The sequence below is a fragment of the Macrotis lagotis genome, chromosome 8, assembly GCF_037893015.1.
Source record: "Macrotis lagotis isolate mMagLag1 chromosome 8, bilby.v1.9.chrom.fasta, whole genome shotgun sequence".
Taxonomy (NCBI): Eukaryota; Metazoa; Chordata; class Mammalia; order Peramelemorphia; family Peramelidae; genus Macrotis; species Macrotis lagotis.
The window spans coordinates 140,458,876-140,482,375 of record NC_133665.1 but is presented as its reverse complement, the minus strand read 5'-3'; the positions used below and the strand labels follow the sequence as shown (position 1 = coordinate 140,482,375).

General features: G+C 39.1%; 1 protein-coding gene across 3 annotated transcripts in view; it reads left to right on the top strand.

Annotated features, from left to right (window-relative positions):
- The first annotated feature begins 1,256 nt into the window (after window positions 1-1,256).
- The window catches only part of PPARG (peroxisome proliferator activated receptor gamma), a 173,575-nt gene continuing 151,331 nt past the window's right edge, over window positions 1,257-23,500 (top strand). Inside the window, exon 1 of one of the 3 annotated variants that reach the window (XM_074198539.1) lies at window positions 1,257-1,321. The gene's annotated coding sequence lies outside the window, so the exon portion shown is untranslated. Of the gene's footprint in view, window positions 1,322-1,895; window positions 23,487-23,500 lie in introns of those variants that run through there. The other 2 variants (XM_074198541.1, XM_074198540.1) reach the window with 2 other exon arrangements.

The window sequence follows — 23,500 nt, the reverse complement described above, 5'->3', positions numbered from 1 at the left end:
CTAGATCCGACTTCCCCAAGGAGTTCCCAGCCTAGAACTGACTGTCCCAAAGAACTCCCAGGCTAGATCCCACTTCCCCAAGGAGCTCCCAGGCTAGATCCGACTGTCCCAAGGGACTCCCAGCCTAGATCCGACTTCCCAAGGGGCTCCCAGCCTAGATCCGACTTTCCAAGGGGCTCCCAGCCTAGATCCGACTGTCCCACGGGGCTCCCAGCCTAGAACTAACTGTCCCAAAGAACTCCCAGGCTAGATCCGACTTCCCAAGGGGCTCCCAGCCTAGATCCGACTTTCCAAGGGGCTCCCAGCCTAGAACTAACTGTCCCAAGGGGCTCCCAGCCTAGATCCGACTGTCCCAAGGGGCTCCCAGCCTAGATCCGACTGTCCCACGGGGCTCCCAGCCTAGAACTAACTGTCCCAAAGAACTCCCAGGCTAGATCCGACTTCCCAAGGGGCTCCCAGCCTAGATCCGACTGTCCCAAGGGGCTCCCAGCCTAGATCCGACTGTCCCACGGGGCTCCCAGCCTAGATCCGACTTCCCAAGGGGCTCCCAGGCTAGATCCGACTTCCCAAGGGGCTCCCAGGCTAGATCCGACTTCCCAAGGGGCTCCCAGCCTAGATCTATCTGCCTGCCCCAAGCAGCGCCCAGCCCCGACCTGGCGGGCGGTCGCAAGCGGCGTCCAGGGTAAGAGTGAGACCGGAGGAGCAGGAGCGCTTCTGCGGTTTTGCTGCCAGCCTCCCGGGCCGGCCCCTCCCGCTGGGCCCCGGCCCGCTCCCCCTCCAGGACCCCGGCGGCCGGTCCGGGCTGCCCTCCGGGGTTCTCGAGGTGAGGCCAGCTCCGGCTCCGCCTCGGCCGCCCCGACCCCGGAGTTCCTTCCCCGTGGGGCTGGAGGGGGGTGGGGTCAGTCCGGGGAGGCCGGGGCCCGGCGCGGAGGCGGGGACGGCCGGAGGGCAGCGCGGGGAGGCGAGCGCAGCCCGGGCCGGCCTCCGGCTGGCGCCGGGTCGGAAGCGGCTCCCTCCGGGAGCAGGCGAGCCGCGAGCCGCGAGCGCGCGGGGAGCGCGGAGCCTGGGCGCGCCGCCCCCGCGCCCGCCCCCTTCCTCCTCCTCCTCCTCCTCCTCCTCCTCCTCCTCCTCCTCCTCCTCCTCCTCCGCCCCTCCTTGCCCCCTCCCAGGGCCGGCCCCTGCCCCTGCCCCCAGCCTCCGCCCCCGGCCCCGGCCCCGGCCCCGGCCGCTCTGGGCTAGCGGGCAGGAAGAGCGCGCTGCCAGTCCGGAGCCGCAGCCGCAGCCGCCGGAGCCGCCCGGGGCCCGCCACCGCCGGCCGCAGGTCAGAGCGCCCCCGCCGGGCTGGGCCGCGGGCCGCGGGGGGCGGGGAGCCCTGGCGCCGCTGGGGGACCCGGGGCCACTCGCCGTCGGGGCGCCCGCCCGGGCCGGCCGGCTCCCGGACCCAGACGGCTCGTCCGACGGCTCGCGGGGTTCTGGGGGAGCGGGTCCCCCCGTGGCCCGGGCTGCGGGGGAAGGGGCCCAGGGAAGACCAAGTTCCAGGGCTAAGTGTCCTGGGAAAGGGGCCAGAGAACTCAAGTGAGCTGGGCGCAGAGGAAACTGAGTCTGAGCGTCCTGGAGTGGGGAGAGCCGGGGGAAGGGGGCTGCTGTCCCCGAACCTAGGATGGATGCCGTGCGAGTGGCTGCCCCCGCCCCCCGGCCTGGGGCCGAGCATCTGGCCCCCTCTGTCTGAGTGTCCCGGGTCGGGGGGCAGGTGATGACCCTCCCCGAGCAGGGGCAGCGGGGGCCCGGGAGTGCCAGCCCGGGATGGGCGCCCCAGGGGGCCGGGTCCCTCGACGGGACCGCCCTGCGGACAGGGTGCGGGACGGCGGCTGCTGGGGCTCGGCTGGGGTAAACGAGGTCGGTCAGGTAAACAGAGATGACAGGTCCCCGGGTGCTGGGGGTGGGAGGTGGGTGTGAGCCAGGCAGAGAAATGTGGTCCTTTGCGCCTGGGCTTTTGGGGAGGGGCCAAGGAAAGAGAGCCGGAAACCGGGAGTCATCGAGCCAGGGCTTTTATAGGGGGTCAGGTAAAGAGGAGGAGTAGCTGCTCCACTTTGATCCGAAGGGCCAGGAGGGCTGCGGCGGCACCTTCAACTTCACCAGCTTCTCCAACTGGGTGAGTCAGCTCGCAGCAGCCACATTTTCTCCGAGTGTCTTGAGGACAAAGTTGCCGGAGCCTTGGGCTTTTGCAACCCTTCAGGAAAACTCAAACTTGCCCGAGTCCCAGGCTTGGGACTCCTGAGACCACTGGCCCATTAAATCGGTCGCTAGATAAGTTCTGCTATTGGTGGACTGCATTCCTGTTTGGACCTGTAACCTTTCTTGCTCGGGTCTGAAAACATTAAGGACTTTGAAAATAACTTTGCTTAAATGAGCTTAGGGCCAAAATGCTTAGGAGTATTTCTTTGGGGAACTGTTTTGACAATTGAATTGATGATGGAATTCATAATTCATCACTGAAAGCACTTGCATCAGGTCGTAAACTGGGCAGATTTTGAATTAAAGTGTATTATTTTATCTGTATTTTCTGTGTTGACATGTTTTCCTGTGTGTCTGTGTGCCTTTTGTTTTGACAATTTGTGAAAAGGAAGTTTCTATAGTGATATCAATGAATTACCTATTCATAAACGGGACCTGTGCAAACCAAAGCACAACCGAGGTAGAACTCAGGGACTCTGTTGCCCTGCTCCTCTCCATTGATAAACTGATCATTCTCTGGACTCTTGCCCATGGTAAACTGATCATTCTCTTGAACTGAAAGCTGTTCTATAGCAATAGCCAGCTAACTCCTGCTTCGTCTTCTTAGGAACTGGACATGGGTGAAAGTAAATACCGTAACAAAATTAGAAACAAACCACTTCCACATCATCGGTCATCATACCACACCCCCTTCCAAAAAATCGATAGGCCTTTTTGATAATTCATTAATTGTTTTTCGCATAAATAATATTAGACTCATTTCAAGATTTTTCTTATGGCCACCGTAATTTGACGGCGGGTTCCATTTTTTTTTGTAAATAGTCTCATCTTTGGTTATGATGTACTCATATATAATTTTACTTGAGAAGTTAAATTTTTGGAATTACTAATTCATTGGTTTAGAGCTGGAAGGGCGAGTAAGAAAAGTGTTAGAAAGTTAGGGTTTGGGATTTAATAGAAGAACAAAACTTCTAACCCAAGTTAGAATGTGTTACCTTGTCCTGTATGCTGTAGAGGGGACTGTTACTGGGATGCAGATAAGGCTAGATGGTCTTTGGGGTCCCTTGAAACCTCAGAGTCAGTAATTCTATGATGCAGTTATGGTCATTTTCACAAATCATAGTTATGCTCATTCTTATTATAAACTCTTTGAGGGCAAGGTACCTAGTCATCTTGCTTTTCCCAAAGTCTAATCAATGGTAGGTGCTTAATAAGTGTTCATTTCAATTGAGAACATACCAGTCAAAAAAGAAAATGCAAAAGCATTATGCATTTTTCTTTTGTCACAACATAGACTTTACACAAATTATTTTCTTCCTCCTTTATTTAAATCATGATACATGATATTCAGCATGTTGATGATAACTTTAAAACCAGATGGGCATATTAAATTTTAAGACTCAGCTGGGGACTAGCATAGTTTTTTTCTTTTCTTTCTTTTTTTTTTGCTATATGATATAGGAAAAACCCTACTTCTGTTGCTTTGATACCAGATTTTTATCAAATATTCCTCTTCAGCCTTTTGTTTTCTAGTTTTTAACCACAAGCCCAGTAAAACCAGCATTATTGAAACTAACATTGGCATCAATGAAACAGGAAGCTCTCAAAGTAGAAATTATATTCTATAGTTTCAGAGACAAAATGACCCCCTTTAAGAAAAGAAAAAAAAAGGATTTTTCTAAAATTGCTCAAGTCAGATTCCAGTCTGACCATCTTGGGATGGGAAGAGCGGATTGGGATTCATTAAAAGCCCAAAGAACCCCCTAAACAATTCATAACTATTAAAACTGAAACATAGACCAATGTCACCTCTTTATTAGCTCTTCACAACTCGGCTACTTGGAAAACAAGTTTTGGAACTGCAGTTTTAAATGATAAATGTATCATTTTCTTTGAAAAGAGCTAGTTTCCTGTTCTTTAGAAATTAGGTCTCTGCTGCCTTAAATATATTATTAGTTTTATTTATTTTAAAAGAGTGATAAATTACTTGGAAAAAAATTACAAGGTTACTTCCAAAGTCCCCAGGACATTTTAAACTTGTACTGGGAGGAAAAAAAGTTTGCTTTAGTATAAATCAGAATACATCATGAGGCCAGCTCCCTTTGCCTAGTAGCTATGAGAACTGTGAATACATATCTTGGTCCCATCCTTCTGAAAAGTTTATCAACTTTCTTCCCAGTCAACTGATTTGTTAAGTATTTAGAGATGAATTAGAAGTACTTCTCTATAATTTTACAATGGTATTATTATTATTGTTATTATTATTATAGTTCTGTTACTTTTAAGTAACTAATTCTATTAGCAATAGACTTCTTTCATGAAACAAAAAATTAAAATGCTCTGAAGTGGTTTTTATGTTGAGGCCTATACTCATTGCTTGAAATTTTCATCTTTAATGTATTTATATTGGTCATTTTATCCATTTTTCTTCAGTTTTGTTGACATTATAATTATTGAGAGACTAAGAAAGAAAGATTCGCTCATTCTAGTTCACCTGAATTCGAAAGTCCAATTCAGCTTTGGCATTTTGGGAACCATTCTAAGCAGTTGTAGACTTGCATATTGAATAGACTGAATAGATTTGTAATAGATTGAATTCTTAGATCTCATCTTATTCCATTGGGTGAATTTAATTTAAATCACCAGTGAGGAACACTTGATTTGAACCATTACCAAATGAGGTTCTCTTTCAAATCCTACAAAGTTAAATTTTTATCATAAGTTTGACACTGTTAAAAGTCTATTTAGTTATTTCTACCGATGAAGTAGTAAGGGTAGTGGAAAAATGGCCTCTTGACTTGAGCATAAATTTGCACTAATTAATAACCCTTTTAAATCTTGGCCTTGCTCTTTACCAGTCCACCTGAGTCCTATGAGTGAATGAAATGGTCTTGTTTATTTGAAAAGCCCTTTAAGACAGAAATCAAACTTTTTTGACCACAAAAATAGTAGCGGCAATGATAAATAACATTCTTCTTGCAGATCTTAGTATATTCTAGAATTTTCCTTTGGTAGTGAGATTGATGTGAATCGAGGGATATTGGAAACAGGGACTTAGAGAAGTTTTCTAATTTCAAAGTTCTTCATAGCATTTTTTTCTGAACATATTCATAATTTAAAGAGGCAGATTTAGGTTAATTTTAGGGAAGGCATTTATTTATTTTAAAACTGATTTTTTTACATTAATTTTTCAGGGCCACCAAAAGATGGTTCATTTATTTATTTATTTTAAAGAATTAATTAAAGTAGGTATGCATATTGTCACTGAAAATGAACCATTCTCCGTGTAATAGACCAAATTTTGAGAATTTACAGGGTGGGCCTAAAGTCAACCAGTAATAGCTTTAGTGCCATTAGTTCTGTTTAACACAGGATTAAGACTTCTGGAACACTCAGTATTACATGGAACCATAACTTTTTTCCTATATCAAAAAATGCTTTAATTGTTTTTCTTTAACACAAGTAAGAAATAAATATTCTTGATATTTTTCTTCAACAATATCTTTAACAAAGTAACCGTAATTGCTCTTTAATAATAACCGTTCAAGTTATGAGTGTAAGATATAAGTGGTGTTTTTAGATAGACTGTTCAGCAATCTGTGAAACTTAAAATGTTGTGTTTTGCAGCTACTTCAATCTCCACTTTCCTCTTCCTGTTCATTTAAAGACTGGAAAAGAAAAATGATCTTTTCTACTTTTTAAATGCTTAATTGATTTCTTAAATTAGAATGAATTAATTCTGAGAAAGAAAACATTCTACTTCTGCTAAAGAAAGTGTTGTTCAAAGTCAAATGACCATTTTAATAGTCTCTGATGAATGTAGGTGCTTAAGAGACTTCCTCTAGCTCTTGGGTGTGACTTTCTTTAACACCCCCTCAGCAAACATTTCTTGAGTGATATGACCTTGGCTCAGATATCCATTACATTCACTATTATGAAAGGATGCTTGCTGGATGCTCACCTTATAATCAGTTTATTTCCTACTACTTTGAATGAATACAGATACTCAGTAGTGAGATCATTAACAAGAAAATTAGCTAGAAATAGATTGGGTTGTGAGCCATATATAGATCATTACTGAAAAGGTTGTCTGGCAATGGTATCTTGAAATATTAAACAATTTCAATCCACAATCCGCATTGCATTATGACATTTTGAAAACTGATCATATTAAAATTAAAACTTTGTATTTTATTTTTGTACAAACCATTTTTAATCATTTTAGTGGTGATTTTCATTCCCAAGAAGACTTCAAAAGAGCGTGCTTTTGTCACAGTCATCTTCTTTTAAAACCAATGCCCTTAGAATAACCAATCAGCAAACTTTTAACTTTTCTTATGAATCATACAAAATCATTTTAATGTCAAATGAATTTTAAGAACTGCATGTATCAACAAAAGGGAAGTATGTGAGATAAAAAGTTCCCTTAGTGATCTCAGAGTTTATATATTTCCCTAAACTAACTTCCAGGTAGAAATGTCTTTTGAGGAAAAGGGAGGGTAGGGGAGAGGAAATTCCTATCCTAAGAAGGAACATAGGGGCAGCTAGGTGGCGTAGTGGATAAAGCACCGGCCTTGGAGTCAGGAGTACCTGGGTTCAAATCCGGTCTCAGACACTTAAGAATTACCTAGCTGTGTGGCCTTGGGCAAGCTACTTAACCCCGTTTGCCTTGCAAAAAAACAAAACAAAACAAAAAACTAAGAAGGAACACAGCAACCCTAGGAGGTAGGGGTTTTGATTATCCTCATTTTACAGTGAAATATAAACTGAGGCAGACAGGTGAAATGACTTCTCCAAGGTCACACAATGAGTTTCTGAATCAGGATTTGAACTTAGAACTTCCTGACTTTAGGAGTAGTTAGATGGTGTAGTTGATAGAGCACTGGATTTACCAGGAAGTTTCCATTTCCTGAGTTCAAATCTGACCTCACGGATTTATTAACTGAGAGAGGACAAGGCACTTCACCCTGTTTGCCTCAGTTTTCTCATCTGTAAAATGAGCTGAGAAGGAAATGGCAAACCATTCTAATATCTCTAACCAGGAAACCCTAATAGCGTTTTAAATAGTCTGACATCTCTGAAAAGTCTGAGCAGTGACTTCCTGATGGCAGTTCCAGTACTCCATATCACCAACCTTCTAGTCACCATGATATGAAACCTCATAATTATTCTTCACTCTACCTTCTTCATCATCCTCCATATCCAGTCAATTGCCTTATCTCTCGGGTTCTACTTTCATCACTTCTCTTGTATCTGGCTCTTCTCTACTTAGACAGTAGAGAGAAGGGAACGGCCCTCCCTACCTCCATTCAGCTTCCACACAGACTCTCAAATAGAGGTTCCTAAAAGTATAGATCTAATCAAATATCTCCTCTGCTTAGAAGCCACTGTGGCTCCCTATCTCTACTGGCTCCAACAATTCCAGTGCAATCCAGATTGTATTTACTTCACTCTCCCCCAGGCCCTGCATTACTGAGAAATTGTCTCACACTTCCCTTATGAGAGGTTCCAATTCCCACTGAGATGGATGCCTTTACAAAGACAATTTGCCCTTCTTGGAATGCTCTCCCACCTCCATGATGCCTCTTGGAATCCCCGGTTTCCTTCAAAACTCGGAGTTAATTTCCCTCTATGTGATTTCCACAATTATTTGTTCCCTTCCATCTCCTTTCCTCAAAAAAATTCCTGCATATTTACTTTGTCTATATTTTGTGTATTTATCTATGCATAGATTGCTTTCTTTGGAAAATAAATCTCTTGGGAGCAGTAACTCTTGGTTTTTGGCTTTCTCACTAACAATATAGGCCCTTAAGAAGCATTTGCTTATTAAATCCAATTGACTTAGCTGAGCCTGGGACCCCTGTAGCCAGGGGTCTTAAGTGAGGGCAAGTCATTGAACCCTGTTTGCCTCAGTTTCCTCATTGCTAAAATGAACTGGAGAAGGAAATGGCAAACTACTCCAGTGTCTCTTCTGTTTCGTAGATGAACCAGAAAATTCTTTCCTAAACTTTTGAGGATCCTTCTTGAGACAGGAAGAAATGACCTCATCCGCTAATGCTACCAGAAATCAATACAAATAGAAATGTAACTTTGAAAGCAGGAACCCAAATCACATGATACAGTGATTTGATTTATAGTTAGTTTGGTGGCTATAAGCAGTGGGCAGAAATGTTTCAGCTCAATCTAGATTGGATAGTTCTAATTTGAACTGATTCACTTTGTATTTAATTGGGGGGCGAGTGTTGATTGTAGTTCAGTAAAATAATGAATATTGTGATTTGTGATTTGGTTTAGGACTCAGCAAAGTAATTTAGTTCTTTCCTGGTTTTGTTGTATAGCTCCTCGAAGTTCAGGTCACAACTTTGAAGTAATATAGCAGGCTTTCTGGGAGAATTGTTTGATGTAAATTAGACTCACTGTACCCAGTTCTTTGTCTTAATAGACAGAGCTTAGACGCACATAACCATGCTGAGAAAAGTTGAGTTTTACTTTAGAGGGAAACACCAGGAAGAAAAATAGGAAAATACCTTTTACTTTGCCCCAGTCCCCACAATCAGTAGACTATATATATTGTGTCTGGGAAGGCGCTTGGCTATTATAGTTCACATTTTAAGATTTATGATGTTTTTTAAATATAGTCTCTGATCTGAATTTTACAATAGTAACCTTGTAAAGTAGATTGTATTATAAGTCCCATTTTACAGATGAGGAAACTGAGTTCAGCAAGGTGAAGGGACTTACCCAGCATCACAAAGCTAGTGTCAGAGGATTCGGACAGACCCAAGTCTTCTTGACTCCAGAGTTTAGCATTCTATCCACTTTGTCTCTCAGGGAAGCAGATATTGTTTGTCCTTCATTTTTGAAGACCATGACATCAGGGGAGGTGATGCCATAAGATACAAGTGAATTGGATTTAAATGAGGGGGTGCTGTGCAAAGTCACCAGCCTCACTTTGCCCTCCAGAGCCATCTGGGGCTAGTAAACTGACTATGTTTCAGGTTGACTAATTGGGCATCTAAGAATCTATTTGGATGCTGATGATTGGCTGGTAGAAGGAAGTACCTTTTAAGCTTGTAGTTGACATATTTGAGAAAATGTAGCTCCTTGAAGAATGACATGACTTGACTCTGTCTTTGTTGAAATCAGGTTTTTCTGACTAGGCCTGTTCTCTATCCACTGTTAACATTTATCGTAGGTGTTTAATAAATTGCCTGTTGATTGGTTAATTATTAGATTTTAAGCTACCTAAAGGAAGGGATTGTATCATTTCATTGCTATATTCTTAGCACCAAATTGGATGATCTCCATATCATAGGCACTTGTCAAATGGGAATAAAATGAAATTTTTCTCACCTGCTCCTCTAAAATATCAACTTTACTACCTGTCTTTACATTATTGCTTTTCCTCTGAAGGTTTTCCATCTTCTGGAGGCCCCCTGTCTACAGAAAAACATTTAACACCTTAGATTTTGGCCAATACTTTTGTATCCTGGGATTAATTTTTGAAGGGAGACCTCAGGGATTATCTAATTTACATTAGGAATTTTACAAATGAGTAAACTGAAGGTCCTAATGTCTTGTGGCTAGTCTAGGGTCCCAGCTAGTATTAGGAAGCATTTATTACCATTTGTCTTCTATTCTTCTAACTAATTTGTACTCTTCCTGATTTAGAGACAAAAGCTTGGCTGTGACTGGGGGAAAGAATTTATTTACTTAACAACTCTCCCTAGGGCTAGCTTTAAAAAGCTAATTGGAAAAATGCATTAAATTGTAAACTCCTTGAGGGTAAGGACAATCTTTTGCTTCTTTTTTTTTTTAATCCCCCAGACTTTAGCAGTATCCTTGGTTCTTAGTGGTACTTAATAATTATTTATTGTTTGATTGACTGTAAAACATTAAGGAGTGAAATATTCCTTTTCTCTACACTTATTTTCTCTCTCATGAATAACAGAAGTTAGAAATTTTATCTACCAGAATATTTTTCTCCCAGCATCTGAATGCAGCTTACTATTTCCTAGTATTAGTTTACCTAAGAAACATTAGGTTTGGATTTGTGGTCTTGTGACTTATGTGAGGGATAGAACTATCTCTGTTTTTACTCTTTAACTACTGCTTTTTACTTTTTCCATGACCTTGAAGACAACATACCTTTGCCTTCAGCTTTGGGTTCTCGGATCCTATGGACAAAAATTAGGCCATCATTTTAATCCTGTTCAAGTTTTTATGATGGAAAAAAGGGGTCTGGAAAGGTATGGCTATTGGTACTATATTCTTCCTTTCTCTTTCCCTTTCTTTTTTCATTTTTGATTTTTTTTGTTTTGTTTTTTTGTTTTGTTTTTTAGTTTTTACAAGGCAATGGAGTTAAGTGGCTTGCCCAAGGCCACAGAGCTAGGTAATTATTAAGTGTCTTGAGACTGGATTTGAACTCAGGTCCTCCTGACTCCAGGGCCGGTGCTCTATCCACTGCGCCACCCAGCTGCCACTTAAGGAAGATTTTTGAACAAAATTTTTATTTTTTCCTTCCTTCCTTCCTTCCTTCCTTCCTTCCTTCCTTCCTTCCTTCCTTCCTTCCTTCCCTTTTAACTGAAAAAATGGAGCTACTAGAATATTTCTTTTTTCCCTCCTTTTTTCTCAGTTCTTCTTTTCTTTCTCTTTTTTTCTATGTGGTTCTGTTATCAGTAAAATTTGTAATTGTAAAATTGTCCCAACAAATAATTCATATATTTTCTTCATTTATTTTTTTCATGTATTTCAGGTATAATCAAATGATTAGAGTATATCCACATGCTTCTGTTAAATAGAAACAAGGTACCTTGAAAACAATCTCATTTTGGGGAATTAACAGGTTGTATGTTACAGGCAGAAATAAATCACCATCTTCCTTCATGACTAAGCATATTCCCTGCCAGTCACTCTGTTTTTACACTTTAGTCAGTCTAAAGCCTATAAATCTAAGACAAAGAATCCCAAAGTCCCATCTTGCTGAAACTAACAGGTAATTGTGCTACCAGTTGATAATTAGCTCTTTTTAAAACAGGTTTTTAAAATCTATATGCAAATATGTACATTCTGTTATATATTCATTCAACTTTTATTAAACATCTGTTACTGTGTTGGACTACAAAGGAAGTCTTTCCCAACCCCCTTCTCTCCAGTTACTGGTACCTTCCCCTCTGTGGTTACATTCCATCTATACTTCATATGATGCATTTGGATTCAGTAATTTTCACATTGGTTTTCCCTATTTGAATGTGAGCTTCTTAAGGGCAGGGAGTTTTTGGCCTTTGTTTTATCCCTGATGGTTGGCAATGGCCTATGGGCCATTTATGTTGCTTGTTGACAAATTGGAATAATCCCTGTCCACAAGGAATTTAAATGGGGGTGGGAGATGAAGGAGGTGAGATTCCCCAAGTACATGGATGTCAATATATAATATTAAAAAAAATACTTATTTCTAATTCCTCAAACACAAAATGACTAATATGTAAACACGTTAAACACAAATTTACATGTACAATGTTCACTAGGCTGTTCCTTGCTTGGGGGGGGGGAGGGAAGAGATAGTGGAAGAAAATTGTGAAACAAATATGCAAGTGGATGAATGTCGGAAAACTTTCATAACATGTCATTGGAAAAATAAAATATTAATCAAGAAAAAAAGAATAATTTTAGGGTTGAGGAGGATACTAGTAACTTGAATAAAAAGATGATTAGGATAGATCTCTTATAAAAAGTGGTCCTTGGGCTGAACTTTGAAAAAAAGTCATAGATTCAAAAAGAATATATTTCAAGCATAGAGGTGGTAAGACAACCTGTGTGAATTTTAAGCTGTTCACATATGAGAAAGGTAGAAAACACGTATGATCTGTATATCCAAACAAGGTAGTTTACAAAACAAATATGTCAGTCTGCTTTCAAAGATTGAGAATATAGCTAGCTGTGTACTAGAGTCCTCTTATTCTATGTTTTTCTTATTCATTATGAACTAATTGTAAACATTATGGTTTCATACAGTAATCATGCTTTGGAAATTTGGTTTTTATTGTCTAGTATCCTTTCAGATGATGCTCTGCTCCTTCTTTTGGCCAGAGTAATCCTATAGATTCTACATCCCATTTCTAGGTTGTAACTAATGTTTCAGGATTCATCTTTTTCTCTGAATGTTGTTTGTATTCTTTTCCATTTAGCATGGCCTTCCTTCTATTTATGTCCAAACCTAACTGTCATTAACTTTATTTCCTACTTAGTCATACAAACCTTTCTGCAGTTATCCATCTGAAAAAAAACTTAGTGGCATTACAATGCAGAGAACTTGGGAAGATGGGCTGCAGGGAGGGAGGTACTATTTATCTGGTTGTTAAGGCAGAGCCCTCCCAGAGTGCTTGTATTTTGGTGAAATAACCTTAGATGGGTTCAAGGTCTGGTACTCAGCTTTTCAGATTTAGAACCTTGATTTATATCAATTCACTTGGGATGAGAATGAAGCATTCAGGCACTGATGTATTGATGCATAGTGAGAACTCACAAAATGCTGATTAATAAACTAGAAGAGCATTTATTTAGAACAGGATGTATGCCTTTCCAATGACCAGAATAGAGGTGCATAATTCAGGGCACCTGAGAAACTAAAATGGTAATCAGATCAAAGGGAATCAGATCAAAGGAATTCAAATAGTCTTGGTCCTCCAGAATCAAATATAAACTCCTCTGTTTCTCTTTCAAGGTTCTTCACAAGCTAGCCCCACTCTATCTAGCCTCATTGGCCATTACACCTCTTCCTACATTGTGGGATCCAGCCAAACTGATCTTCTCTCCATGTCCCATGAGTCTTTACACTGTTGATCCTTCTTTCCTAGAATTCACTACCTCCTTTCCTTTGCCTCATAGAATTCTCCTTCCTTCCTTCCTTCCTTCCTTCCTTCCTTCCTTCCTTCCTTCCTTCCTTCCTTCCAGATTCTGCTCAAGCCCCAACTTCATAATGTAGCCCTCAAAAATCCCCTAATTGTTAGTATCCTTCCTGTCAAATTATCTTGTATCTATTTTGTATTTATTTGTATTTATTCTGTATATACTTAGGTATATTTGTTTTCTTTTCCATTGGAATATAAGTTCCTTGAGAGTAAGGATTGTTTGATTCTTGGTGCTGGTATCCCAAGTGTCTAGTATGGTCACATAGCAGATACTTTATAAATACCTGGGGATTGATTGTAGTATGCTTTCTCCAAGTTATGGTTGAACCAGATAAACTAAATATTTACCTAATGACTAACATTTTTTCTACAACATGTAAGGCTCTTTTTTCTCTGAACAGCACTGCATCCATACAGTTAAATTCTTACTCTTTGGAGATTCATTTTCTAGATTTCATATAGATCAGTGATATAAAGTTTAATATAATGACTTTCAGGTCACCTAATGACTTAGAAAAACCATGAATTAACATTATCTATGATTTTTTTCTTTTGTTAAACAATTCCCAATTTTATTTTAATCTAATCTGACAGCAGCACTCATCACTTGAGAGTTTTCCAACTGATTGCCTCTTTGGCCCTCCTGTGTGACACCTATGTAGAGACCATTATCTGTTAGTCTTTTAGCATCTCTTAAGCTATTTATCATTTCTCAAATAATTTATTTTATATTTGTAAATATAAAATTGAGTCAGGAGAGACATACTAGTCATAGAATCTGCAGATTTATATAGTCCAATGATTTATACACATCTATTTTGTTAATTAGTTGTTGAACACACTTTACATTTATCACTGTTTTATCAGGTACATCTGAACCAACTAACTCACCTGATTTCTTTTCTATTTGAGCTGCCAGATTGATAGATCAGGACAAAATATTTGAAAGACTTTTTGTTAGACACTAAATTTCATAAAGAGTCATGTAACATTCTTTATTATTCCCCTTGTGCCAGTCATAGTGCTAAATAAATATTTATAAGTGATAAAAATTAGAATGTGCCAAAAGTCTTAGTATAGTTTTAGGCTAATTAGGTTGTATTTATTGAATGAATAAATCAATCAGTGAACTAATAGCTAGAGACTAGAATGGAGAAATGTAGACTGGATATTGCATTTAAGTAGACTATTAACTTATGGTTGAAAAGTCATACTCAAAATCTCACAGTCTCAAAGAAATCTTAAGGACCTTCGGATGCATACCTAAATAGGAACCCAGAATATTTGAAGGTAGAAGTACGACTGGACTTGTAGTCAAAGAACATGAGTTCAAATCCTCCACTGTCTTAACTGCCAGTATGGCATTGGGCAAGTCACTTAATCCTCTGAAATTAAGGGGATTAGAGTAAATAAACTGTGAAGTCACTTCCATTTTGACTCTTGGGTCCTGTGATCCTAAAGTTGGCATGAAAAAGAAAAAAATTAGCACTTTTTGTGAATTTATCAATGGGGGAGGGGGTATTTGCTAAACCAATGAAGATTGCTTCTCTTACCCATCCATGCCTTCTGAAAACCACGTAAACATCTCCATGTTCATTTATATATCCTTTGAAAGGATCAATCCAATCTTGGTCTTCTAGATTTTTTTTTTTCACAATTTGTACTATCCCTTACTATATAGCCAGAGCACCTTCTTTTATCATCATATTTTTCTTGGATGAGCTCCCTAATGCCATTTTGAGGGTGTATGTCATACTGAAAAATAGGCTGCTGTCCATGACTGTATTTCCATTTCCATTTGGGTCACTTAAAAAGAATTGTCTGTCTTCAAATATTTGAAAAGGAGTCATGTGAGAAGGGGATTAGGTTTGCTCTGTGCGGCTAAAGATATCACTTTTGAGAATTGTGACAAAACAGGTACTGATTTTCATTGATAAGGGAAATTTCTTTATCAGAAATTCCCTTTGTCAATGAAACCATGAGTCTGATCCCCTCCCACTAGCCCTAATACCTCCAGATAACAGAATCTGGACCTCTGGGTGAAAATGACAAGGAAAAATATTAGAACTAGGTCAATATTAGGGACCAAATAAAAATAACATCCTGCTAGAACTATTAAGAAGGCCAGATGATCTCCCCTTTGAAATAATAAGCTTGCCATCATTTTCAGTGTTCAAATAGAAACTGGATCACTACCAGCCAAGATTAATTCACCTGTTCATTCACTTATTCATCAGTTACTGAGACTCTATGGGAGGGGGAAGAGGAGGGGGAAAGAAATAAACAGAATAAGACATATTTCCTGCCTTCAAAGGAAAACTGTGTAGTTCAAATTTACATGAATAATATAATAAAATATAAATATGAATGCATGAGCAGGGAGTCTATACAAAGTCCAATGAGTGGGCATTGAGAGATACAAGAATTTACTTCTGATTGGGAAGGGCACAAAAGTAAGTAGCATTTGAGCTTCTCTGTTCTTGAACTATAGGGGGGTCTCCTGCAGAGAAAATGAAGAGGGTTGAACATTTGATTGCCTTGCTTGTCATTTGCCATTTCAATATTTGTGCAAAATTCATTAGATTTTCTCTGGGTTATTTATTTGTTAAACTACCCCTTTCCATTTCCCTCCCCTAATCCTTCCATTTTGACATTTTTTTTTTCAAATTAGATGTCTTTAGGGGTGGCTAGGTGGTACAGTGGATAAAGCACCCACCCTGGAGTCAGGAGTACCTGGGTTCAAATGCTGTCTAAGACACTTAATAATTACCTAGCTATGTGGCCTTGGGCAAGCCACTTAACCCCCATTTGCCTTGCAAAAACTAAAAAAAAAAAAATAAATTTAGATGTCTTTGGTTTTTCCTCTCCTTCCCTCACATTGAATTTATATTCATAATTAGTGACCAGTAGAAAGTCATAACAGATTTTGGCGTTATTTTACAAATGATCATTAAGAGACGTAGATGCCTTGTGATAGTTTGCAATAATAACCCAACAAATTAAACAAGGGTTTAAAATAGCATGATCACAGATGTTTCCCCCAAAGCCCTTTTGTAGCAACCTTGGTCCTCTGTGTGAAAATTGTAAAACTGCCAGAAAATATTTTTTTAAATCTATATAAATAGCTTTTGAATTAATTCAATTCCCCCTGTCCTCTCCCCCTTTTCATTGTTTTGTACAAGAAATCCCAAAGGGAGCTCTGTGGAGTGCTTTCTCCTTTCCCCCAGAGTAGGGGGTTGGATTTTTTTCATCTCTCTTTAGAACTCCTTTGAAGAACTTTTCATTGCTTTGGAATTAGAAGACAGCATTTATTAAATTATTAAATTTTGTTATTTATTTTTCACTCAAAAATATGAATAATCACCCTTTCAAAAAGCTATTCTAAAGGGTTTTTTTTAATATTAATAGCTACTCTCATTTTCCTACTCTTCCCTTTAATTTGTGACTATTTGTCCAATTTGTAAATGATTTTTCCCTTTCTATTTTTAATGGGACAAAAAGCAAGCTTTCAGTGGGAGGGAATTATGGAATAGTGAAAAGAGTCCCTTTAACATGAATCTTAACTATTTAGACAGTCCTAGTCACATGGAATCAAAAGATTCATTCTTTAAATCATGGCTTATTCAATTCAACAAAATATGTGATTATGATTTATTCTGTGCCAAATATATATTATACATAATACACACACACACACACACACTCTAAAGTGAGAGCTAGATAACAATATATTATGCATTAGACTTTAAAAATTATTCTATGGAGAAAGTATGGCTAAGGAGGATTTGGTCAAGATTGATAAAGTAAGCAAAGGTGACTTTTCTTGGCTTTAAAGATAAATTTCCCTGTGCCCAAAAAAGTCACATGAATCTGTGACTTTATCAATTTCCAAAGCTCTCTCCAACAATACATAGTTGATAACCCATCCATCATAACTCTTGCCCATGTTTTCCCATAATTTCATCACAGCGATCCACCCAAAATTCCAGATACCTTCTTTTCTTTCTCCTGGCATCCTGGCTGTCTTCCTGTCATCACTCATTCACCCTTGACAGATGACCTTAATGCATCTTCTTTTCCTATTATACATTTTCTTGGTGACATCTTTTCACTTCTGTTCTTTGAAGAGTTGAATATCATTTGTTATCTCTTAAATATTTCCACCTGAGTGACCCATAGTCATTTCAAACTCAATATGTCCAAAACTGAGATCATTATCTCTTTCCCCAAGCCCATTCCTCTTCCTATGTTCCCTTTTTTTATTGACAGCACCAAGATCCTTCTGGGCACTGAGTCATGGTTAATTCTCTCCCACCCTCACATCCAGGCCTTGTTGATTCTACCTCCACAACATTTCTCATTTTCACCCCTTTCTATTTGACTTCACCCTGCCTCTTTTCACTCACAGGGTCACCATCCTATTCTGGTCTTCCTTGCTTTTTACCTGGATTCTCCCAGCTTCCAACCTGTCCCCTCTCCTTTGCCTGGTTGCCAAATAGATTTTCCTAAAATGAATACCAGATGGATTTTTTCCTGACCATCTATTTTCTCTGTTCCAGAAGCTTCAGCAGCTCTCTATCTCCTATCAGATAAAATAAATACTCTTCATACTTAAGCTCCAGCCTTCCCTTCTGCACTTATTTCACATGACTCCCCTTCACATATCCCAAACTTCATCCCTCCATCTATCTCCCTTTGTACAATATTTACTTATTCACATATTTGTTGAAACTTCCCAGTAGATTGTAAGTTCCTTGAGGGCAGAGATTTATTATTTCTTTGTCTTTGTAACCTCAGAGTCTTTGGAAATCTATTGCATATCTCTAATACTTAATAAATTCTTAATGAATGATGGCACATTTGGGACTTTGATGATCTCTCCTGATGGGGTGTGACCCATTGACACCACATTGAGGTTGGTTGAGTCATGGCATTTGGGATAATTGATTAAATCAAAGCTGGTGTATATCTGAGCTACACCCTTGGACTTGACCTTTATAGGGGAGGAGAAACAGATGTGGAGAGGAGACAAAGACCAGACCTCATTCCCCACCCCCCACTCCCACTCCCACTCTTACCCCTGGGACTTAAGTCCTTATTCTGCATATAGCCCCTACCCTATCTGATATCACTCAACCTTGTTGTCTGATCATAAGCTCTCCTAATGATTTTGAATTAATTCTTTATGTTCAGAAATTATATTCAAATTTACCTTTTCAGAAAACTTTTTTTGCACGAAGCAAAGGTTTACTTTTACATTCCTTTGGACCGGAAGTCATATATTTTAGGGCAGTATGATCATCTATAAAACTCACAGCTTTGCTTGGATTTGTGCAACCTTAGAAGACCTTATCTTAATTGACCATATTTTGAGTCATATCATTTCCTCTGCCATAGCAACTAATAACTGTACTGCCCATCAGACTGGCCAGATCATTGATTCAATTTAATCATTAAAACAACAAAAGATATCCAAGTGACCAATTAAAAGCAGATTTATAACCATGTGAGACTTTTTGGGGGGAAAATTATCCACCCCTTTAAAAAAAAAAACCAGACCGAAAAGACCTTTTTAAGGAAACCAGATGGAGTTAGAATAACTACTGACATTTATATAGTGCATGGAGATTTTAATTGCCATACCAACATGTTTTTGTTTAATGCTCAGACCAACCTTTTTAGGTGGGTTCTACAGGTATTATCCAACACAGATGAGGACACTGACAGGATAGTTCAATGACTTGAATGTGTTCTCCTAGCAAGTTAGTTTCAGAGGTGAGGCTTTGAACCCAGGCTTCTTGAAACAACTAGTTCAGTATTCTTTCCTCTACACAACCTTGCCTTGGATAAAGCAAAGGTACTGGTTCTACAGTTTTGGAATTGGTAGTATTTCCTCATAAAGTTTGAGTCAAAAAGAACCAAAAAAATTCAATTTAATCTTTTCTGAATTCCTTTCAGGTTAATTTACATTGTCCTGTCTTATGATTTATTGAGTTCTTACAATGTATTCAGCACCAGTTGGTCAGTGAGCATTATTTTAAAGACCTACTATGTATGGTACTTTTTCCTAAAAGGTGCAGAAGATATCGTTGACCCTGTCTCTGAGGGGTCCATGATCTTCTCGGAGATGAAAAGACTGAAACACATGCATGAAAAGATAACAATAAACAATGACTATCCCATGAACAGTAAGACCAGAGTTTCCAGTTTCTTGGTTCTCATCAAGTTGAGTAGGTAGGTGACCACAGCATGACCAAGGGACTAAGTTTTTCAGCCACACCTACACGCAATGGTCACAAAATGTTTGGCAATAGTTCTCAAAGTCTGACAGTTCCTCACTGAGAGAGCTCTCCAAAAACGGAATAGGCCACCTTAAGAAGCAGAGGGCTTCTCCTTGTACTGGTGGACTTCAAGCAAAGACTAGATGACCACTAGAGTACTGGTTCTGGAGTCAGGAGGACCTGAATTCAAATCTAACCCCACACTGCTAGGAAATGTTTGAGGTTATCTCTATTTTACAGCTGAGGAAATTAAGTTAAATTAGGTTAAAAATTAAGTTTAAAAAAAAGTTAAATTAAGTTAAGAAAAAGATAATCTATCTCTGTTGTATCTTTATCCCTATCTCTCAAGATTGTTTTGAGGATCAAATGAGAAAAGATTTATAAAGTATGTCCAGCACATAGTAGGTAATACATAAATGATAACTATTATTAGTAATATTACTATTATAATTCTCATTATTTCTTGAACTAGGTGGTCTATAATCTCTTTCCCTTCTGAAATGTTTAGGTTCTGTGACTTTAAGTCTCAGAATGACCTTTAACCCTAAACAAAAACACTGGACATACAGTTAATCCTTGATGAGTCACAGTAAATTTTTAATCTCTGGATGATTTACCCAGTCATATAGCATAATTATGCCTTCCTTCCCCATCATCAATTGATGTGTTAAAAATGATAATGAATTTGATATTAGCTTATGTTAAATAGAGTTAGAAATGTCAATATGTTGTACCCGATCCCTCAGCTCAAATCATAGAATGGAATTGAATAAACACTGCCATTGAGATCCTGAGAAGTGTTAGGTCCAGTTAGCAAAGACATTTACCATGGTCAAAGTGCCATAGCTGAATTAATTTCACACTTGGTTGAAGGAGTCCAGGAAAAGCAATGCCAGGTTTAGAAGTTAGAAGGATTAAATTCTGATTTTGCTGCTTTGTAGATTTGGGAGAGTTAAACCTTTTGGGGATTTTAATTTTTCTACTTTTAAAATGAGAAGAGGGGACTAGGGACTAGTTGATCTATAAGGAGCCTTCTAGCTTTTGTTCTGTTATCCTATGACAGTGTCATCATAAGGTTCCTTCCTGTAAGTCTTATCTTTTACTGTCATCTATCATTGTTAATGATTTCATGTGTTTGAGTTTAGGGCATCCCATAAGATCCTAGACAGTTAGTAGAAGGTAAGAATGTGACTTTAATTTCTTTTGTATCCATACTTACAATAGTACTGACACTTAGTAGAGACTCAGTAAATATTTACTAACTTGATGTAAACACAGGTGTGGGATTTTCTTTAAAAAAAATCCTTTGAAATAACTGTGCTTCTATGCTTCTACCATTCTCCTTGATTGAATGTCTTTCTTTTATTTGAAACACTCTTATGACAGTGGGAATCACAGTGGTTTAAAACCCATGCCAGAACCTTGAATTTTCTAAAGCAAGTAAAATGGGATATGAAAGGGAAAAATGTTAATTATAGGTTTTAACATTCTACCTTGGATCTTTCGTTGTTCTGGTCAGAAGAACTGGTTTTTACAGCCTGAGGGAATCAGCTGTATATTCCTCTTCTGGTTTGGAAGCTTCTCATGTCAAATGTTACCAATTCTGTTGATTGGTATTGTCTTAGAAAAATTCCCAATTTTTCACAGTCAATGATATCATTGTTGTTTGATATGGGAAAGGATGAAAAGGAAAATATTTTTACTTTCACATTTAACCATTTGCTACATGATCATGAAAATATTGGTCTTTTATTGTTTTTTTTAACAATGACACAATAAATATGAATTGATTGACTACCCAATTGTCCTATATGAACTCTAATGATTTTCATTATAATATAGAACAGGTATGCAGCCCCAATCTTGTGATTAACATACATTGCATAAGCCATCTATTGTGGGTGATTTAAACAGCACCCAATCAAGACAGAACACAAGGAGAGTGATTTATGTACACAAGGGAGACAATTTGAGGGACCAGTTTTCTTATGGCCTTATGAAATACACGCCTACTCTTTCTCTGTAAGACTTAATCTATTGATGTGGGAGTCTAATAAGAAAGAATAACTGTAGTGAGTTTGTACCCTCTTCTCCCATGGGCAGCCTGCCACCCCACTCCTACTGATGCACCTGTTCATCTATTGGCTTAAGGAAAGGGCACCAGCAGTGTTATCAATAAATAGTAACTATAGCAGCTCCCATTTATGTTGTACTTTACAACTTGCAGGGTAGTTTCTTCATAACAAACTATGTAGGGCAGATGTTACCCCATTTTGCAGATGAGGAGAGCTGAGGTTCTGAAAGGTTAGGTGATAAAACACAGCCACATACCTTAAAGTGATAGAATTAGAATTTGGAATTTTGGGTTCCAAGTCCAGTCTTCTTTCTTGGAAAATTAATGAGGAGTTAGGACATTCTAGAAGGAAAAGAAGAGAAATAAAGAAGTGGCAGAATTTCTTGAATCTATATAATTGCTATCATTTACTCAAAAAGAGTTATATTAGGCACTAAGGGCAATTAAAAAAAAAGAAATGTAAAGTCTAATCCCTTACCCTCAAGAGATTATAGTCAAGTGCAGGGCAGCATATGAGTATATGCTAAAATGAATAGTCCTGATGAGATAGCATTTTGGGGGAAACTGTTGAGCTTAGAGTATTAAGATTTAATTTTAAATTCTTAATCTACTCATTATAAATATGACCACAGAAAAATCATGAAATTACTTTCCATCTCAGTTTGCTCATCTGTATAATACTAAGTAAGCAATCGAAGGTTTGTAAAGTGCTGTACATCTTATCTCATTTTTAATCCTTGAAACAGCCCTGTGTGTTACATGCTAATATTGTCTTCCTTTTACAGGTGAAGAAACTGAGGTGTTAGGTTAAATGACTTGCCCAAAGTCATCCAGTTAATAAGTGTCTGAGGCAGGATTGGAACTCCAGTCTCCTTTGACTCCAACTCCGGCATTCTTGCCTGTCTAGCTGCCTCACATAGGCAAAATTGAATGAATTTTTCTCTAAAGTCTCTTTCAACTCAATATCACATAATCTTGTGAAGAAGTAAAGTTAAATAGGAAGATGCTATATAGCTTTGAAGATGTGATGGACCTGCTGCTAATTAGAAGCAGACCAGCCCTAATATTCTTTAGCAGCATCAAATGATGTTCGTATAAAGCATGGCGACAATTTTTAGACTAACATCTATGTACCTTATTGGCATTAATAGACTATGGTGTTTTTGTTGAGTCATTTTAGTCAAGTCAATTCTTCATGATCCCATTTCAGGTTTTGTTGGCAGAGATAATGGAATTGTTTGCCATTTCCTTCTCCAGCTCAATTTACAGATAAGGAGACTGACTTGCCCAAGGTCACACAGTTAATAAGTATCTGAGGCCAGATTTGAGATGAGTCTTCCTGATTTCAGACTCAGTACTCTTATTACACCATCTAGCTGCCTTGCTACTATTGTGCCCTGCTGCATAGTAAACATTTTTGTGCACTTATTAGGTATTGATAAAATGTCAGTCCTTAATTGCTTTTATGTGTTGTAAATTTTTGAAATTCAAGGGTACCTTCCATAAACATAAATACTAGAATACCCCCCCACATACACATACACATGCACATTCTCACACTCAATCTCACACTCACACATGTAAAATGAAGGACAAGAAAAAGACAAATGTGAGCCAGAGTTGCTGGTGGAGTCCTCATGATAGGACTGGACTTTGAAAGATATGTATGAGACCAATAGGCAGAAGGAAAGGGAAAAACATTCCAACGTGGAAAGGTGATATGAGCAAAATTAGGACCAACATTTCAAATGATAGCAAAGAGTCCAACCTAGCTGCCAGGGGAGGCTTTATTTTAGGAAGTAGGTGGTGCAGTGGATAGAGCACTGGCCTTGGAGTCAGGAGGATGGAAATCTGAATCCTTACTGGCTATATGATCTTGGGCAAGTCACTTCACCTTGATTACCTCATATCCAGGACCACCTCCAGTTGTTTTGATTCCCATCTGGCCGCTGGACTAAGATGGTTCTGGAGGAGAACTTGAGACAGGTGACTTAGCACAG